This window comes from Rhinolophus hipposideros, assembly GCF_964194185.1.
Source record: "Rhinolophus hipposideros genome assembly, chromosome: 7".
Classification (NCBI taxonomy): domain Eukaryota; kingdom Metazoa; phylum Chordata; class Mammalia; order Chiroptera; family Rhinolophidae; genus Rhinolophus; species Rhinolophus hipposideros.
In genome coordinates this window covers 18,851,903-18,858,373 of record NC_138053.1, presented here as the reverse complement: position 1 = coordinate 18,858,373, position 6,471 = coordinate 18,851,903, and positions in this window count along the sequence as shown.

The following is a 6,471-nucleotide window of genomic DNA, read 5'->3' as shown; positions in this document are numbered from 1 at the left end:
CCAATGGTTCAGTAGCATGTTTTTAAATTGAAGTAACAATGGTAATTAACATTACATAAATTTCAGGCATACAACATGATAATTCTGTATCTATATACTCCATTGTGTGCTCACCACGAAAACTCTAATTTCCATATATCTGGTCCCCTTCACCCATTTCACCCTCCCTTCAAAGAGTTTTTTCCAAGTCATTAAGGCATCTTGGTTATTGTTTATTCCCTCTCCCATTGTTTCTCCCCTCACCACGGCTAGACTAAGCTTTGCTTCTGACATTGTTTACAAGAAGTTTACATTCCATTAAGTACACTTTCAACTCTTTGGAGGAGAGTTATAGAAATCTAGTAAAAGAATAAACTATTGTGGCAGATATTTGGTAATTTATTTTCAATTTTTTTCTATCATAGTTTCGAAACCTGTTCTGTTCAACCCATGTGTATTAGTAAGCATTAGCCAGGACTCAAGGAATCATATTTCCATTTTATGATCCCATTTCACAGTCATTAGTTATCTCCCATTGTATTTACTCTTCCTCTACTTTTTTCCTGACAGTCTGCCCGCAGCGTCTTACACATTCTGCTGAGGGAAAACCATCTTACTCAGCTCTATTCATCATTCCTTTTTTTCCAGGTTGTGCGAACAATGAAAAAAAATTCTCCCCAGTAATTATACCTAATTACTGTGTATGGTAATTAGGTATAATATGCCGGCATTTATGGGACTCAGAGTTTTAGAACTTCCCCACTTCCCCAGGCTCAAAGGACTCGGAAATGGTTGTGGATCATAACTGAGCATTTCTATTTATGTCATTCCAAGAAAGGTTCTAAATCTAACTCTAAATCCCAGGCTCTAAATCTGACCTTTTCCTGCTTACTGAGTACTTAATCTCAGCCTTTGAAAGTTACTCATTGGCTTTTGTTTTACCTAGTTGCTCTAGAGTCATAATAAATTAGTTCAAGAAACACTTGAATTGCTGAACACAGCAATTATTCTCATAAACCATATACAGCTGACCCTTGAACAATGTGGGGGCTAGAGGTGTTGACTCTATGTTTTGACTCCCCCAAAACATAACTACTAATAGCCTACTGTTGACTGGAAGCCTTATTGATAACATAAACAGTTGAATAACATATTTTATATGTTATATATTATACTGTATTCTTACAACAAAGCAAGCTAAAAAAATAATGGAAGAAAAAATACATTTACAATATTTCTTGAAAACAACTCTGCGTATAAGTGGACCCATGCAGTTTAAACCCTTGTTGCTCAAGAGTCAACTGTATTTGGGCTCTGGTGGCAAATCAGAGATGAAAGGCAGTATTCCTTGGGGAAGTCAGCCCTGGACAGCAGCATGAGAAATAAACTGCTCCCGGATATATTTTCCTCCTCTTTATAGAGATCTGCAGATGTTGGTTCTGTCTTTGACAGAAGAAAGTCTCTGGATTATTAGAAGGGGAAAGAGGATGGGCGAGATAGAAACAGCAGAAGATCTATTTTCTCCAGAATTGTAGTCTAACCTTGAAAACACTAGAAGAGCTGCTTCTGTGGCTCTGTACTCCCTCTTGTGGTAAGGTGGTGTCATTATTTTCTAGTTATTATAGACCTTTATGTTTCTATCAATATTATAAGTCAGAAGCCACCAAGTTGTTTAACATGACAACATATTTAGGTAGGATGTAACAATCCAATGAGGCAAAGAGTAAAGGGTCTATACTGCACTTAGACACATCTCTCAGAGAGTTAAGGAATTCAGCTGTGAAAAGTTGTAAATAAGCCTGTAGATCTGGGCAGCCGGTTGGCTTGGTGGTAAGAGCGCAGGGCTCATAGCACCAAGGTCATCGATTAGATCCCCACATGGGCCAGTGAGCTGTGCCCTCCACAACTAGATTGAAAACAACGACTTGACTTGGAGCTGAGCTGCGCCGCACTCAACTGGATTGAAAACAATAACTTGACATGGAGCTGACGGGTCCTGGAAAAACACACTGTTCCCCAATATTCCCCAATAAAAACTTAAGAAAAAAAGCATGTAGATTCAATATTCTCATCAAGAGATGATTTCACAATCACTTTTTCCATCAAATGTTGGGCTAGTATGGGGATTTTATGATCCGAGGAGGAAAGAAATCACCAGATTTTCACCCTTCTATTCAAGCTGAAGATAAATAATAGAAATTTTCTGTGCAAAAGCAAAAAAAAAAAAAAAAAGTAGGACCTGAATATATGTAATAAAACTGAAATTTATTTATTGGTTATTTTATCCTGTGTTACACACTCCACTCAAGCACAGAGAGGAGTGGAACAAATGACAGTCGAATTGGGAGGTCCCTTTTGTAAAAACCTGAATAGGATGGGCAGCTATCCGAGAAAATATGCTAAACACAGATTCTGTTGTTCCAGAAAAATGAGTTGGCAGCAAATTTTAAAGTACTGTGCATTACTTTAGGATGATTCTCTTTAGGGTTAAGTGCATCCATTGTGTTGCTCAATAGTTTTTAGAACTTTGGGTAATTATGCTACATTAGAACAAGTGTATATTCTTTTCAGGCATAGACTCTATAAAGGGTATTCTTGAACTGGCCTGGCTGCTTGAGCATAGTCAAAGTAGCTGTAGACATTTGTGTCCCCTGCTAGGCAACGTCTAAGCTGGCCTTTTATGAGGGTATTCCAAGAGAATAGCAAGGGGGTGTTCATGCCCTTGTGGAATCTCTCCCCTTTGTGTGTGGGGTAGAATTACTGCCTTGATGACAGCCTCGTAAGAGACATTTTGAGAGACTCTGTGCTTGAGGAACCCAGCTAAATCATGCCTCAGAAACTGAGACAATAAATAAATGTGTATGATTTTAAACTGTCTTGGTTTTGTAGTAATTTGTTACGTAGCACTAGATAACTAATATCCCTGTTAAACCACTTCTCACGTATGAATGGTCAAGAGACCTTTCATGCTGAGAATTAGATGAGAAGTACCGACACCCAGAATTCACACTAAGAACTCTATGCACAGTTAAGCATGAATATATCCAACCATCTATAAAGTCACAGTCACTGTGTTGTTCTAGAGTAACTTATCAATCCCTCCTCATAAAAATGAAGAAAATTAACTTTTACTGAGCACTTACTAGTGACGAGGTGCTTAAAATGGTATCTTTTAGGAGGAGATTAGAGTAGTTGAATAATTTATCCAAGTTGATATAGATAGAAAGGAAAAGATAGGATTAAAACTGAGACGTCACTTTCAAGTAAAAGTAACTTGAATGGCTCTTTTCAGAAGTTTTCCTGGCATTTTCTGATTCTATATTCTCCACCAATCTGTGTTAAATAATTAGGCCTTTCCCATGGACCACAATCATAGTGGGATATTTTATACATATTTTTCTCAGTAACTGAACAAGCAGGATATACCAGTAAGGATATAAAAAACTTGAATAATATGATCTACAAACTTAACTTCCTGGCCATATACAGAACCCTGAGCCCTAAATCGCAAATTGTACAGTCTTTTTAAGTACACCTGGAATCTTTACTAAAATTAACTATATGGCAGTTCACAAAGCCAATCTCAACATATTTAAAAGAATTGACATCAAAGTATGTTCTCATAATAATGCATTAATCTCAACATCAACAACGAAACGATTACTAGGAAATCCCCTTATGTTTGATATTAAGAAATATACCTGTAAATAACTCATGCATCAAGAAAGAAAGGATCATAGAAATTAGAAAACATTTTAAAGTGGAAGACTTCAGAGTTTTCTGGGGTTGTGGATTGTAATGATGAGTCACGGAGTCTATGCAAGACAGAAAGGGACAATGGATGCTGAGAGAGCCATGGGGGTCAGAGCATTGAAGGCTACGATGAGAGAGAGGGATTCTGCAATGGGAGAACTTGAACTGGAAAGGTGCTGGAAAGGTCGAATGTTTGGACATGAGATTTCAGAAGTGGTAAGCTTTGCGGTAATGAACATGCCAAGAATGTGACCATAGAAGAAAATGCCAACAGTAGATTGGACTCAAAAAATCGTCACTGGAAGTGAGAGCATTATGTAACTAGTAAGCAGGGCATTGGATGGATCCTGCACACAGAGTGAAGCTTGACAAAAGGGCACACGCTCACCCAGGCTTCCTCGTGGGATCTAGTTTGAGAAAATTTGGCTCTCCTCAGTGGCCAGAGCTACATTAGCTTTCTCCACAGGAAGCAGGGCTGTGGAGACCAAAGGGTACCCAGTGGTCACACAGGCTTATCCTTGAACCTAGGATTCCCATAAGGGGTCACGTTTACATCTTGATTCCAGGTTGGATTCTAAATGGCGACGGATTGCGCCACTGGGGCTTCCTCGAGGCCAGGAGGCAAAGAAGGTTGCCATCAGTCTGAACCAAGGATAGCATCAAGGGTAGACTCACCTCTGCAGAGAGCAACTGATGTCAGTGGCGACAGCGCCATATATGGACTGAGAAGAGGGCTTTACCTCCAGGTAACCATTGGTGGGAGGCGGCACCGGGACAAGGCGCGGTCCTGGCCCAAAGTTCTAGGAGTGACCTCTTTCTTACCACAAAGGCTTTCTTATCTTTGGGTCCAGCACCCTCTGGGCTAGCTCCCGGGGTTTCGGAGAGCACCAAAATTCAAGGGTGAATGGTCCTAAGGAAGAGGTGGACAAAGGTCTAAGTGAGCAAAATGCTGCTTTAGGGGCAAGCTTTCAGTGAAAGGACTGCTCTTTGGAGATTCAGTCTTGAGTTACAGAGACTTCTTGCTCTACCTGAGCACTGAAACCAAACTCTCCGAGCTCTAAGAACCACAGCTGTCTGCTAGGCATCTCCAGCCATACCTTCACTTCGCTTCCCAAGCAAAATTTGCCCGAAATCACAGTCATGCTCTCTCAAAAAGCTATTCTTTTCCCACTAATCCTTATTCTCATGAGTGGCTCATCGTAACCCAGATTCTCAAGCTAGAAACATGGGGGTTGTTTCAGTTGTTCCTCCCTCACATCTACATCCAATTAATTACAAAGACCTGACTCCATTTCCAAAAATATCTTCAAATTTTCCCTCTTGAACATTTCCTCTGACTTACTTCTGACCTCCATAATTTTTCTGAGTAGGTTTCCATCTGTTCTCCTTGTCTACCTACAATCACTATATATATTGCACTATAATAATGGTGCAATGTATTCCCTGGAGTAATCCCTCTTATAACCATTTCCAGCACTACATTAAAACCTCTAAATGTGATCTGATGGACTCTGCTTACTTCTGGGGCCTTTCCCAACCCTCCTTCCCTCCAATCTAGCTAGTATTTCTGTTGCACGTAATGTCCTGCTTTATTTGCAGAGCTCACTTTTGAAGGTTCTTTGTGTGTCATCTCCCTTGGAAGGTATCCCCTTCTCTCCAGCAGAGATAATAATCATCCCTTTATTTTGATACCATTAGCTGACTTGTTGATATTTGTCACAAGTTTTATCATGCTGCATGGTTATTAAATGATTACCACCTGGGAGGGGGGGCAGTTGGCTCAGTTGGTTAGAGCACAGTGCTCTTAACACCAAGGTGGCCCGTTCGAGTGCCACATGGGCCAGTGAGCTGTACCCTCCACAACTAGATTGAAAACAAAGACTTGACTTAGAGCTTATGGGTCCTGGAAAAACACACACAATATTCCCCAATAAAATTAAAAGAAAAAAAAATGTTTGCCATCTGACTGAATAGCTCTAGAGGACCTTACTGTTCACCTGTAAATATGTGTCTACCACCTGTAGATGTTAATAAATGACTTTAGGTGTTAATAAATGTTGGATGAACTACATATAACTGTTTTCAATGCACAAAACAAAAAATCATTTAGGAGGACTTGTTGATTTTTTTTTTTTTTTTTTTTTTTTTGGTCCTCTGAGATTCTATTTTGGGCAGCTAGCGTAGGGGGCTAGGATTCTGCATTTTTGAGAGTTCCTGGTTGATTCTCAGATTACATTCTGAGAAATCTTTACCCGTGGGTAAGGGTGCCATTTCTTCTTAGGGGCTATTTTTTTTTTTTTTAAGGAAAGATAAGCTATTTTATTTAGAAAGTATAACATGGTTGGTAAAGACAGATCATTTTAATATCTCCAAATTCTATTAAGTTATTCTCCAAATGCATTATTAAAAAAGATTAAAAAAGTAAAACTGACATTTGTTTACATATCTTTAATTAATTAATTAATTAATTTTTAAAATTAAAGTTTATTGGGGTGACAATTGTTAGTAAAGTTACATAGATTTCAGGTATACAATTCTGTATTACATCATCTATATATCACATTGTGTGTTTACCACCCAGAGTCAGTTCTCTTTCCATCACCATATATCGGATCCTCTTAGGGGCTATTTTTGAAGCTATTTAAGGATAGAGGCTGCATCCTATTTCTCTAAGCACCTGAATCAAGAAAACGCTTGTCGAGTGAGTGACAAAACGATGGGTGAAAGCATAAACGCAAG